Below are 15,177 nucleotides of genomic sequence, written 5' to 3' on the forward strand. Positions count from 1 at the left end.
GGCTGTAACTCAGGTGGCAGAATAGGTGATCTACTATACCAGCGGTCTCCAACCTTTTTTGCGCCACCTTTTTTGGACCGGTTTATGCCTGACAATATTTTCACGGACTGGCCTTTAAGGTGTCGCGGATAAATACAACAAAATAAAATTACCGGTACCGAAAAAAAAGAATATTATTCATAAAACACGTGAAAAAACCCTGAAAACCATACATTTCACACCTGAGCCGCAACTCTCACGGCCCGGTACCAAACAACTCACGGGCCGGTACCGGTCCGAGGCCCGGGGATTGGGGACCGCTGTACTATACCGGGTCTGTCAATCGATCTCTGACTTGTTCCCAGAGTATCCTTGTGCGAGACACTGAACCCTGCGTTGCCCCTGATGCATCCGTTGGAGTGCAAGTGTTGCCATTGGTCAAAAATAATGTGTATATTGGAGATTATGTATCGGAATTTCAGGAGCAGTACCACGCCTGCAAACACGTGCCTTCTGGCTGTCATCTATATAGGTTCCCCTAGTTCTGCAAGTTGATCATTCTCATTTACGTGTGTGGTGGCAGATATCTTTTCTCATATATTAATCACATATTTAATTATATCACATTAGTTATAGTAATATCACTTTCTCACTTTGCCATAGTAAGAGCACTCCTGCCACTACTTTACATGCATGTGGAAAGTTAACACAGCAAGGCCGTTGTGATGGGAGACATTAAACAGATAGTGAGGCTCCTTCTGCTTATCAGGGATGTAAATCCTTAGGTGAAGGCTAAGCAGAAAAGGGGCAGAAAAGGTCATAATTCTCTCTGTGCGGGAGGAGGTATAGCCCCGTGTGAGAGGGGCCAACATGAAAGAGTTTGAGGAGTGTTCTTAGTATTAAGGGCGGTGGCCACAATTCAGAGATGATCCTGGTGTTTCACTGGGATGCTCTCTCCACATTGCAATGTGTTTATTAAAACCACTTCAAATCAAGTTCACTGGGTGTGTTGCAGGTTATTGTTAAAATTTCCATAACACGTGCAAACAGGGTCCATTCTTGGTGGATACCTTTAAGCACAGCTTTCTCACAGGAGTAACATAATTTTACTCACCCTTCCATTTGCTACAATCATCCTCTCGTCCGTCAGCACATCAGATGAACAACTACTAAAGCGCTGCGTCCATCGCTTTTCCTCCGGTAATCCAAGAAACACACCAAATGCCACAGCAGCGCTTTACAGAGACTGACTGCTGATGACCCTCTAGCAGTTTTCTCGCCACCCGACATGTGGTCTGCAACATTGATCCATCCAGTCGTCTTATCTCCGCTAAATTCAGTTATGAAGTAACTCAGCGAAAACCGCCCACCAGCCGAACTCACAGCTCCTTTCATGCCACTCTGAAAATAGCGACATGAAAGGCCCACAGGCCAGGTGAGTTAGCCGGAAAGCCGATGGACGTAAGTGCCAGAAGCCACGCCGTTCCCACGCTTCCAAGCAAATCGCAGCTCCAACAGCAAAAGCTACTGTGTACTTCATAGTTCCACCCACCTGCCGGTGCCAGGTAGCAGGGACAAGCTCAGCTTTGTGCTCCTTCCTCCTAACACCATTTAATGCAAGCTGGAAATCTGTCACTAGTTCCATGCTCAACTGTTTCTCCATCGCCCTGATGTTTTCTATCCCTCCTTCCGCTAAATGCTCAAGCAAGTCAGAACTGGGATGCCTGGTTCTTCCCTATCCACCATTTGCAAACACAGCAGCAAGTTTACTACCACCGAACTCCCAGTTTCTCAGCGAAGAGGCAAAAAAAAAACAAAAAAACGGCACTGAGTGGCCAGTTCTATAGTTGCCAGGTTCCCAACCTCTTCCCTCCTTCACAAAATTCTGCAGCTAACTTCGGCACCGGGTTGCCAGGTTCCTTTATCCTCATTCGCAAAAGCGGCAGCGAGCTTTTTGACCATCGGGTTGCCAGGTTCTCAGCATAGCTTAAAAAAAAGTTGCCAGTACTCCACCCCTCCGTAGTGAATGCAGCATGCTTTGGCACAAAGTTGCCGGGTTCCAAGCCTCTCATCCCTGCTTCGCAAAATTCTGCAGCAAACCTCAGCACCAAGTTGCCAGGCTCTCAGCCACTCATCCCTCCTTCGCAAATTCTGCTGTTAACCCCAGCACCGAGTTGACATGTTTCCAACCACTCATCCTTCCTTCGCAAAATTCTACAGCAAACCTTGGCACTGGGTTGCCAGGTTCCTTTATTCCTCATTCACAAAAGCAACAGCGAGCTTTTTTGCCATCGGGTTGCCAGTTCCCAGCATAGACAAAATTAATTAATTAATTAATTTAATTAAATGGCACCGGGTTGCCAGATTTTCCTTCATCCCCCATTTGCAATGCAGCATCTAGCTTCCCTATGTCATGGCTGCCAAGGCGAGCCGTGTGGTGTAGAAGGGAGAAAGGACCCAAAACGCAGGAAGTAGATGATAACGCTAGTGATGTTTTATTTACACAGTGGTGAGATGGCAAAACAGGCAAAGAGGGAAGACAAAACTAAATACCTAAACTGGGAAAGCTAAATGACAAACCTGAGAGGGTACCAGAATGGGGGAGAGGCAGAGAGACACGGACGAGGGACAGGACACCGTGGAACACAGACGAACCGGCAACAGGCAGGAGAACACACAGGGTATTAATACACATAGCAGCAATCAAGGGATGAGCAACAGGAGGGAAACACACCTGGGAGAAATCAAAGCTGATGGGACAGGGGAAACGTAAACTGAACACACCGAGTCTGAAAACAAGAAAGCCACCAGAAACAGTGGAGCACATGAAGCAGATCAAAAACTGTTCAGGAGGCCGACCAGGAGGATGGCAACACAGGAGTCCATAACAGTTCATCTCCGGAGGCCGGCCACGCGGAAGGCAGTTGCAGCGACAGAGCAGCTCCGGAGGCCGGCCACGCGGAAGGCAGTGGCGGCAACAGAGCAAGTCCGGGGACTGACCATGTGGACAGCAACGGCGGCATCCAGGAGGTCGTCCACAGTGGTGACGAAGCCCAACAAGCGCCCTGGCGGATGACCGACGATGGTGAGGCAGAAGTTGGGGACCTGCGTGACCCCAGCAGCACCAGGCGAGGCGGAGGCTGGACCAGACGAGGCTGCAGGGGAAGCGGATGATGAGAATGCTGCAGGCAAAGCGGATGGTGAGGCTGCTGCAGGGGAAGCGGATGGTGAGGCTGCTGCAGGCAAAGCGGATGGTGAGGCTGCTGCAGGCGAAGCGGATGATGAGAATGCTGCAGGCGAAGCGGATGGTGAGAATGCTGCAGGCGAAGCGGATGGTGAGGCTGCTGCAGGCGAAGCGGATGGTGAGACTGCTGCAGGCGAAGCGGATGCGGAGGCTGGACCAGGTGACGCTGAAGCCGGAGCTGGACCAGGCGACGCTGAAGCCGGAGCTGGACCAGGCGAAGCAGAAGCTGAAGCGGAAGCTGGACCAGACGAAGCCGATGAAGCTGAAGAGGAGGCCACTGCAGGTGACGCCGAAGCCAATGCTGAACCAGGCAACGGCGTAGGTGAAGCTGAAGCTGAAGCTGGAGCGGGACCGGGCGAGGACGAAGCTGACTCGGAGGCTGTACCGGACGAGGACGAAGCTGACTCGGAGGCTGGACTAGACATGGCTGAAGCTGGACTAGGCGAGGCTGAAGCAGAGGCTCCCTCCAGCGAAGACAGGAGGCCGGAATGTTCCCTCGGATCCTCCAGCAGAGACAGGAGGCCGGAGCGGTCCCTCGGACCCTCCAGCAGAGACAGGAGGCCGGAGCGGTCCTTCGAACCCTCCAGCGAAGACAGGAGGCCGGAGCGGTCCCTCGGACCCTCCAGCGTCTCTGCTGTCTGGAGACAGCAGAGACGGGAGAACCCCCAGTGGAAACAGTCACTGAACCAGCGGGCACAGGGGCCCCTGGCACACACATGATTGACTGCAGCTGCACGGAGCACTGACCCTGCTCAGGCAGCGACAGCTGGGTGCAGTCCTCAGCTGGGGGGGGGGCTGGAGTGCGTCACAGTCTCTGAACTGGCCAGCTTTTGAGGACTGATAACAATATTGTGTGGTTTGTCTCTCTGCTTAGGATTAGAGGTTGTAGAACAGTTCTTTATGGGTTGAATAGACTTGCATTGTTGTACAGGTGGAGCAACTGACACAGGATGCAGGACTAGAGGCTGCTGAACAGGAGGCTGAACTGAGGGTGACTGAAATAATGGTTGGGATGCCAATGGTGGTGGAGTGGGAGACTGAACGGATGATAAGGCTGATGATTCTTCTGCCAACTGAGCTACCGACTGGGCTATGGATTGTAACATAGTTTGCAGTATGTCTGGCTGTGACTGTAACTGAGCTATGGGTAGCAGGGCTCTAGGTGCTACCAAATATTTTTGGGTAACAAAAAAAAAAAAAAAAAAACTCTCTGCAACTCTCCGTGTGGTCAACAACAGACACACATTATGCCACTATCGTGGACTAAACCAATCAGAGATAGTCAGGGGCGGGACCTCTCTGATTGGCCGTAGTCCAGTTGAAAGTGCAGGTGGAAGAGAGAGGTGAGTAGCTTGAATAAGGCGATATCAATTTATTAACGGATTCCACACAAAGATGTAAACACAGAGCGGACCCAACGCATCAGAATCAGCTTTGTCTTTCTCAGCTTTCTCACCCGACGGTCCGTAGACGGACACGCTGTCGGAGCTTAGCGATTCTGATGCTTCGGGTCTGCTCTGTGTTTATGTCTTTTTTGCGCTGATTCTGAGCTGCAGATTTTGTCTCTCTCCAACCAAAATTCACAGAGCCAGCAGCAAAAGAAGCAGCAAACTACGCTTCACATTTGATCAATGTTATCATAAATTCCCTCTTACTTTTGCTGTTTTGCTTCCACCACGATAAAAATCACACTTCCTGCACAGCTCTCTCTCTGTGTACTTCAAGAACAGTTTCCCGTCTCAAATCTCTGTTTTCTGCATTGTTCATTCGCTAATTACCCACCAGTCTACCGTTGTTTACAGCACTGTCTTTTTCTTTTTTCACTTAAATGTCCTCAGACAAGAAAGCCTAATTTCTGCTGTTCAACACTGAAGAAATTTAAACTTCTTAAAATTATGCAAAATTGCAGAATATTGCAGAATATTTTTAAGGTTATCTGCTTTAAAAAGCCAGACCAGGAAAATCTCATTCATGTTTTTCTGTGTCTTATTCTCATTTACTTTCACACAAAGGCATCTGCTGTGATGTTCACAATTCTGGTGAAGTCTCATGTGTATCAGTACTGATAAATGATCAGAAATATAATATTTCTGACTGTCTGAGGCTAAATTGAATCGAATCAGGACTTTGAGAAACCGGAATCAAATGGATTATAGAAATCAGTAATGATACCCAGCCCTAGTGAGCAGCCTAGGCCCGACAGAAGTGGATGTAGCTGTGGGTAAATAAGAAAAGATGAAAATAATTATTGATAACTTTTTAGTTAAGTTAAGGCCTGATCTGTCTAAAATTCATAGCCAGTGCTCTGACACGGTGCCATCAATCTTTGAACGCTGAAAAAGCACAGTGTATCCAGAAAACACATTATATGCTGCAATAAATGCACTGCCCAAGTGTCCCCTCTCCCCACTGCCTTTCAGCAGCATGCAACAGCAAACAGGTTGTCAGGCCAAGATGATGATTAAGTTTAACATTTTCTACAATATTGACAAAGGACTTTAAGCACAAGTTTGTTAGTTAATAATTTAGAAATGAATATTGTCTGTATGGACTTCCCCCCCAAGGAAAGTGTACATGTAAAACTGCGGTGTTAAGCGATGCGGTTGAAAAATTTGAGTGCGCCTAACTTTTGTGCCGGTACGCCTAAATTTTTAAAGTTAGGCGTACCTAAAACAGGTTAGCATAACACAGGACTCGGATGAGGCAGAATGGAAGCAGTCCTTCAAATCCTCAGAGCAGGTGTTAACAGACTTAGGAGTGTCTGACAAAGAATTAACCGTTTCTAAATTAATCTTTTCACAATCGAATAAACCTGAGGAAACTGGCATTGAATTACTAGACTCAGGAATAACTGACAGAGTGTTCATGAATGCAGGCTCAGACGGAGCAGAAAAAACACCGTGTTTCTTACTCACTGAATCTGCCGGTAACTGACGGCCGCGTGGACGTCGCTTCCGCCTGGGAGAAGGGGCGAGAGCGGCAGGGGAAGCGGACGGTGATATGGGGCAGCTCTGAAGTGGCTGCTCCTGCTGTGGGGTGGGTCGGCTGGGTGGAATGAGGATGAATGGGGGCTGCGTGTACATGAAACAGTCACTTTCACTAACCCCGAGAACTTGCTTGGCGAGCGAAGGATGATGGCGGCGCGACCACCGTTTTGCCCGGAAGGAGGGAGAAGCCAACTGATCAGGTGGCATTTTGTCCGGCTGAGAGTCCTCTGGTGGACTGGGGGGAGAATCTTCCGGTAAGCCAGGCAAGCCAGCTGTTGCAGTTGGGGGGTGAAGGTGAAATTTGTTGAGGAGGAGGTCCTGTAGGAGTGGGTGAAGTGAATCCAGCAGCCAGGGGTGATTGGAAACTAGCCGCTGAAGTCGGGCCTCCAGAGCATGACGAAATTCCTCCCCCTCATGCTCTAGCCACAGATTAATCCATCTTGAAACTGAATCAATTAATTCCTCCTGAAGCTCCTCAGAAGGTGCGAATGCCGCTTGGTCCATGTTTGGCCGGTTCGTACTGTCACGGCTGCTGAGGCGAGCCGTGTGGTGTAGAAGGGAGAAAGGACCCAAAACGCAGGCAGTAGCTGATAATGCTAGTGATGTTTATTTACGCAGAGGGGAGATGGCAAAACAGGCAAAGAGGGAAGACAAAACTAAATACCTAAACTGGGAAAGCTAAATGACAAACCTGAGAGGGTACCAGAATGGGGGAGAGGCAGAGAGGCAGAGAGACACGGACGAGGGACAGGACACCATGGAACACAGACGAACCGGCAACAGGCAGGAGAACACACAGGGTATAAATACACATAGCAGCAATCAAGGGATGAGCAACAGGAGGGAAACACACCTGGAGGAAAGCTGACGGGACAGGGAAAACGTAAACTGAACACACTCACATGAGACAGAGACCTTCAGAATAAAACAGGAAACTCACAGACACAGAACTGGACAAGACACTGAACTAAACAGATTCACACACAGTATGACACCATAGACAGACAGAGTGGTTGTCGATGTCGGTGGTTCGATCCCAGGCTGCCTCCTGGCTGCATGTCAAATATCCTTGGGCAAGATACGAAACCCATGTTTGCCTACTGGTGGTGGTCAGAGGGCCAGGTGGCGCCAGTGTCCAGCAGCCTCGCCTCTGTCAGTGCGCCCCAGGGTGGCTGTGGCTACAATGTAGCTTGCCATCGCCAGTGTGCGAATCTGTGTGTGAATGGGTGAATGACTGAATGTAGTGTGAAGCGCTTTGGGGTCCTTAGGGACTAGAAAAGCGCTATACAAATGCAGGCCATTTAACATTTACCATTTACCAGAACACAGAAGTGGAACCAGGGCAAGCACAGAACAGAAACCTAACAAATGGCAATTCATAACAGAATATATATTCACAATGAACAAAAGCATAAAGAAACATAAAACACTGAGTCGGCAGACTCAGGACCATGACACCCTACTACTGAACTGCCAGTTTTATCTACATCCATCATGGCAACAAGCAGCATGAATCCTTCTAGCCCCGATACCAAGTTCTCATTTCTCATTTGCAAAACGGTCAGTTTCTCTGCATGGAAAAAAAGGCACTGGGTTGCCAGATTTTTCCTTTATCCCTTATTTACAAAGCAGTCACAAGCCTTCTACCCACGCCTTTCCAGTTTCCCTTCCCTCCATCAATTCTTCGCAAAATTTAGCAACATGCTTTTGTGGCACCAGGATGCTAGGTCCTTCCCTCATATCCAATCGCACCAGCAAGCTTTTCTACGAACGAGTCGCCAGTTTCCCTTTCCAGTATCCCATATTGGCAAAATGCAGCAGCATGCTTTTGGCACCAGGATGCCATGTTCTCTTCCTCTATCCCTCCTATGCAAATACAATAGCAAGCCTTGGCACCGAGTTGCCTCGTTCTTCTTTATCCCTCATTCGCATACTCAGCAGCGAGCTTTCTAATATAGAGTTGCCAGTTTTTCTGCATTTATCACAGCAAAAACAGCAGTGAATCCTTCTACCACTGGGATGCCACCTCCTCCGCACTAGCCGTCATATCCTAAGCAGCAGATGTTCCTTTCAGCACCAAAACGCCAGGTTCTCGGTCTCTATTCCTTATTTGCAAATGCAGAAAACGTTCTTTGCACCAAGATGCCAGGTTCCGTTCCCCAAGCAGCTTACCCTTCCGTTACTGGATTGGCAGCTTCCGCCGTCAATCACTCGCAAAAAACCCAAAACATTACTTTCACCAGGATGCCAGTTTCTCCATTTCATTCAAGATGTAGCAGTGATCTGTTTCGGCACCGAGATACCAGTTTCTTTACCATCTTTCCTGCCTTCGCAAAGCACTGACGAACCTTTGTGGCACTGGAATGCCAGGTTCTGTGCTCTATCGCTCCTTTTAAGACATTCAAACTGCGTCGTGTGCATAATTCTTCATGGCATCCGTTCACTTCTCCCGTGTTTTTGTGAGCAATATCTAGCGTCCACCCTCGACACAATCATTCGAGACCACTCTCAAAGCCGACTCACGATTCCGACTACATCTAAACAGTTTATCATTTCCCACGAAGTTCTGTGGACACGCCCTCTGCTCTGTGACGATTTTGGGGGTTATTATTATAGAAGACGACTTTCCTCTAATCAGTTTTTCCATTTATCAACCTTTCCCAAGCTGCTGCTTTCACTTCTGTTCATTTCAGAAATTAGCACAGTAGTTCTCACTACCTTATCTGAAGTAATTAACCAGCTAAGCACCTCCTCTTCATCTTGTACTCAAAGACAAGCTCACGCAAGCCTTACAAACCTCACCTCAAATCTCAAAATCCATCATACTACTCTGTCAGCGCTTCAGTTAGAAGTTGAGCCATGTCGCTACATGATCTAGAGTTCCCCTCATTCACCTATTAAGATTTCCGTTGTTCTCAATTTCCTTTACAGAAAAACACTGAAATGTACACTACGATGGGAAAGTACAAGAGGAAAAAAAGAGACCTCTACTCATGCTGTGCTTCCATGGTAGGACAGCATGAGAACAGGAAACAAAAAACTCCTCTGCACAAAAAGCACATAAATGTCCACAGCACAACTTTGTGAAAGACATAACAAGCCACAGGATTGGGTGAGGGGTGAGGAGTAATACGAAGCGAACACAGCAGCCGCCCTGCACAGCGCTACCATTCCAGCGCGGCACACAGACCCGCCGTGTTCCCCCGCAGGAAACAAGCATCGAAGGCGTTTGGAAAGGGAGGGGGGATGAGTGTGTGCATATCAGTGTATATGTGTGTGCGTGTCCATAGTTCAGCTGACAGTGTCCTTCGCCCTGCCAGGCTAAGTAAACAGTCTTCCAGCCAACCCAGGTGGCCTTTGCTTGGAATGGGAAGGAACAGACTAAACATAGTCGTTATCAGGGTGTTGTTTTACGGCTACAGCCTCAAGACCGCCGCTGGCGCCAAAGGGGTATCCGCATGAAGTGATGGTGCTTTTTACTTTAGTGCAAACAGCTCATATGAATTTCAAAGCAGTTCTACAGTCCAACACTGGTCTCTCAATCTCCCGTTGGAGAGCCGCGAGCTTCGCCATACTTGCGTTCTGTGATGTTGTCATTTCTTGTGCTCAAGGAGCCGATTTCTGAGAACTCACGGCAGTTGCCTCCCCGAGATGTCATCCAATTTGCGCTCAGAGATCTTATTCCGGGCTAGCCCTTCTGAGATGTATCCAGTCTGCAGTCAGAGATCTTATTCTGAGTATTCACAGCAGCCGTAGCCTCTCCAAGATCTTATCCGTGCTGCACTCAATGAGCCCATTTTGAGAAACTCACGCCTCTCCCATCATTTCAATCCCAGCGGGCAGCTTTGTGGGGGGTTGAACAGCCGGTTCCACTTTCTTAATTCTTCGATAAGTAAGGGCCAAGCCAGCTCCGATCCGCCAGAACCCTGTTACCATAGTTCCGAATAGGTAGATATCTTCAGCACTCAGGCTCACCCAAGCCCAGACTTCTTGTTGAGAAAGGGGTGTCAATTGCATTTAGGGACCAGTTGATCCAATCCATAATTCCTCTTTTAGGTTTTAGAGAACAGACTGTGAGGGAATATTCCAGGGAAAAGTAATAAAAAACACGAGACAAGACAAAGACATGAGGAGCTAAGCATCCTCCAGCTTCTCTCTCCTGAGGGGCACCAGACAGGGATGCCCACTCTCCCCTTCACTGTTTGCAATTTTTATTGAGCCACTAGCAGCAGCAATTAGACAGGCTACAACAATTAAGGGCATAAAATGTAAGAATGTAGAACATAAAATCAGCCTTTATGTGGATGATGTGTTACTTTTTCTCCAAAATTCACAAACCAATCTCTCTGGGGTAATTGCATTGATAAATTCTTTCTCAAGTGTCTCAGATTATTCAATTAACTGGTCAAAATCAACAGTTCTTCCGATTAATTGCTCCTTCCATAATTCTTCCCCTTCCCCACTGCAATCTGGAAATATAAAATATTTAGGTATTAATGTCTCTCCTAAACTTTCAGAATTAACTAAATTAAACCACATCCCACTGTTAAAGACAGTAGAAGGCGATCAGCCTAGATGAAAATCTTTACCCATATCACTCATGGGAAGGGTCACCGCTATAAAAATGATGGTCTTGACAAAAATAAACTATTTATTTTCAATGATCCCAAATAGGGGTGGGTTTTTATAATTGATTTATCGATTAAAATAAATTCTGGCTTGGATAACGTAAAATCAATTTATTAAAATCCTGAATCGATTTTTTAATATAGAATTATTTTGCCCGAAATGCCAGAATCGCAGGTGAAACTTCACAAAATTTCAACAACCACCAAACAGCTAAGACAGTAAACGAGAGCAGGAACACGGATTCTGCACAAAGACTTAAACACACAGTGCGACCCGCGGATCAGAATCAGTTAGATGTCGCCTTTCTCACAGTCAGGGCTGAAAGCCGACAGCTTGCTGATTCTGATCTGTCGGCAGGTCCGCGCTTTGTGTTCACGCCCTTTATGTACTGATTCTAAAGCTGTTAGTTTGATCTCGCTCCAAACAATATTGACCGAACCAGCAGCAAAAGAAGATCCAAACTACGCTTCACATAAACATCGTCATGTATTCATGTTTTGCTTCGACCGCGATGCACAGCTCTCTTTCTCTCTCTCCCTCTCCCTCTCTCTCTCTCTGTACTTCAAGAACAGTTTCCTGTCTAAAAATCTATTTTCTGCATTATTCGCTTGCTTGTAACGCAAAAGTTTACTGTTGTTTACAGCGCTGTCGGCCGAAGTTTTTTTTTTCGTTTTACAGTGGGGCAAAAAAGTATTTAGTCAGCCACCGATTGTGCAAGTTCCCCCACTTAAAATGATGACAGAGGTCAGTAATTTGCACCAGAGGTACACTTCAACTGTGAGAGACAGAATGTGAAAAAAAAATCCATGAATTCACATGGTAGGATTTGTAAAGAATTTATCCGTAAATCAGGGTGGAAAATAAGTATTTGGTCAATAACAAAAATACAACTCAGTACTTTGTAACATAACCTTTGTTGGCAATAACAGAGGTCAAACGTTTACTATAGGTCTTTACCAGGTTTGCACACACAGTAGCTGGTATTTTGGCCCATTCCATCATCTGTATAAAAGACACCTGTCCACAGCCTCAACCAGTCAGACTCCAAACTCCGCCATGGCCAAGACCAAAGAGCTTTCGAAGGACACCAGGAAAAGAATTGTAGACCTGCACCAGACTGGGAAGAGTGAATCTACAATAGGCAAGCAGCTTGGTGTGAAAAAATCAACTGTGGGAGCAATCATCAGAAAATGGAAGACATACAAGACCACTGATAATCTCCCTCGATCTGGGTCTCCACGCAAGATCTCATCCCGTGGGGTCAAAATGGTCATGAGAACGGTGAGCAAAGATCCCAGAACCACACGGGGGGACCTGGTGAATGACCTGCAGAGAGCTGGGACCAAAGTAACAAAGGTCACCATCAGTAACACACTACAACGGCAGGGAATCAAATCCCGCAGTGCCAGACGTGTTCCGCTGCTGAAGCCAGTGCATGTCCAGGCCCGTCTGAAGTTTGCCAGAGAGCACATGGATGATACAGCAGAGGATTGGGAGAATGTCATGTGGTCAGATGAAACCAAAGTAGAACTTTTTGGTATAAACTCAACTCGTCGTGTTTGGAGGAAGAAGAATACTGAGTTGCATCCCAAGAACACCATACCTACTGTGAAGCATAGGGGTGGAAACATCATGCTATGGGGCTGTTTTTCTGCCAAGGGGACAGGACGACTGATCCGTGTTAAGGACAGAATGAATGGGGCCAAGTATCGTGAGATTTTGAGCCAAAACCTCCTTCCATCTGTTGAGAACTTTGAAGATGAAACGAGGCTGGGTCTTCCAACATGACAATGATCCAAAACACACCGCCCGGGCAACAAAGGAGTGGCTCCGTAAGAAGCATTTGAAAGTCCTGGAGTGGCCTAGCCAGTCTCCAGACCTCAACCCCATAGAAAATCTGTGGCGGGAGTTGAAAGTCCGTGTTGCTCGGCGACAGCCCCAAAACATCACTGCTCTTGAGAAGATCTGCATGGAGGAATGGGCCAAAATACCAGCTACTGTGTGTGCAAACCTGGTAAAGACCTATAGTAAACGTTTGACCTCTGTTATTACCAACAAAGGTTATGTTACAAAGTATTGAGTTGTATTTTTGTTATTGACCAAATACTTATTTTCCACCCTGATTTACGAATAAATTCTTTACAAATCCTACCATGTGAATTCATGGATTTTTTTTTCACATTCTGTCTCTCACAGTTGAAGTGTACCTCTGGTGCAAATTACTGACCTCTGTCATCATTTTAAGTGGGGGAACTTGCACAATCGGTGGCTGACTAAATACTTTTTTGCCCCACTGTATATACTTCTGAAAAGAAAACCTGATTTCTGCCATTCAATACTGAACAAATTTAAACTTTTTAAAATTATGCAAAATGCAAAACGCTCAGCCGTGTCTCTAATAAAACCGCTGTAACGTCAGAGGTAATGTTCATGTGTTGATTAATGGTTTTCTTTCGTTTTTGATCTACTGCAGAATATTTTTATAAAATCACAGGCCTGGAAAATCACCTTCATGTTTTCTGTGTTTTATCCTCAGCTACTTTGACACAAAGGCATCTGCTGTGATGCTCACACCTTTGATAAAGTCTTGCGTGTGTCAGCTTCCTTTTTATAGATACAAAAATATGTAAATGTACTGATCTGAATTATAATATTTCTGACTGTCAAAATTTCCCAGATTCAAATCGAATTGAATCGAATCGAATCTAATTAAATCGAATCGTGAATCGAATCGATTCTGGACCTTGTGAATCGGAATTGAATCGATTCTAGAAATCAGTGACGATACCCAGCCCTAATCCCAAATAAGCCATCACAAGATTGGTTCAGATCTCTAGACTCGTATATTTCTAAATGCCATCACATTTGATCAATCCCTTTGGGCTCCTTTGATCGGCTTCATCACCTAGTGGGGGTGGGGGGTCATGGTTTGGTCCTGCCTTCGCTATTGTGGTTGATATGGGGGTAGGGACAGCTTTAGGGCGTCTGGGGAGTCCCTAGGGACGTTTCCCTGGAGGTCCTAACCCGGGGGATGTAGCCATGACCTGGTTAAGGGATCTGGGGGCTCTTAGATGGTGTTTTCCTTGTGGCTGTATACAGCGGAGATGGGGGAGGGTCTGATCCTCACTGATGGTCGGTGTATTCCAACCCACCTCTGGCGCTGGTGCCCTACCCTCAATTTTAAATGCATATAGACACTAAGGGTTTTCTGGAGGAGACATGCTGTTCTCTGAGAGGAAGCAGGAACCATGCTCTCCTGTGTTTTAAATGCACTTTAGAACAGCACACAGCAACACTACATATGAGCGGGCGTAGGGAGGTTTGGGGTCTTCACTCACCCCGGTTCTGTTAACCATCAGGGCTGGGGGGCTGGGAGGAGGTGCTGGCCGTCGGATTGGGGTCTGGGATGCGGGGCCTCCCTGCTACTGCAGATAAGGAGGCAGTCCGCTTGCCTCCACCCCAGAGAGAGGGGTTACATCTCCTGGGTTTAGGTGCGGCTTGCCCCTCTGGGGGCGGGGGTACCTGGACCTGGGATAAAGAGTATGTTTGGGGAGTGCGACTCTCTGTGCAGTGTCTATTTGTGTCTTTCTACACGTTGGGTGAGTGCCGAGTATTTGTTTGTGTATATGAGGGTGGGAATGCACGTTTGTGTCCGCGTGCGCCTGTTCGTCTGTGTCTATATGTCAGGTTGGGTCTTAGACTCCACCTCTCTGAGAACATCTCAGGCCCTCCAAAGTTTGGAGGCCTATCTCCCCTCACCACACTCCCTGCCGGTGGCTGATGCCCTCAGACATTGGTGTGTTGGTGGTCCTTGTCGTCTGGGGCTGGACGCTCATGTATGTACTGACTCACTCCTGGTGGGCGATTGGCGGGGCCTGGCGCCTGTGGCACGGCTGGGCCCCTTCCGGGGGATGGGATGCCGTCAGGCCCCTGGCCTCTGGGCCTGAAGCTCGGTCCTCTCTGGCACAGCAGGCTGCCGGCAGAGCCCGCGGGCATGCCACTGCAACCCCCTCTGGCCTCTGCTCTGTGGCTGCTGGGTGACCTCTCGTTTGTGGCTCTACTCAGGTCTTCCCAGGAGGGTGGCACGGTTCCCCCCCTTTTGGTGGTCCTCCTCTGGTCCTTGTACTCTGGGGCCTCTGGATGTCTGGGGCCTGGATCTCCTCCATAGCTGCTTCATACCCTGGCTATGGCTCCCCACACTCCCTAGCAGATCGTCACATGGAGAAACCTTTGGAATACAAGCGCACTGATCTACACCCGTGTGCACACAGGTGTACACACGGGTGTTCACAGACGCGGACTACACCTTTCTTGGCTGCTGCCTCAAAGCACATTGTG

This window comes from Neolamprologus multifasciatus, chromosome 16, assembly GCF_963576455.1.
Source record: "Neolamprologus multifasciatus chromosome 16, fNeoMul1.2, whole genome shotgun sequence".
NCBI lineage: Eukaryota > Metazoa > Chordata > Actinopteri > Cichliformes > Cichlidae > Neolamprologus > Neolamprologus multifasciatus.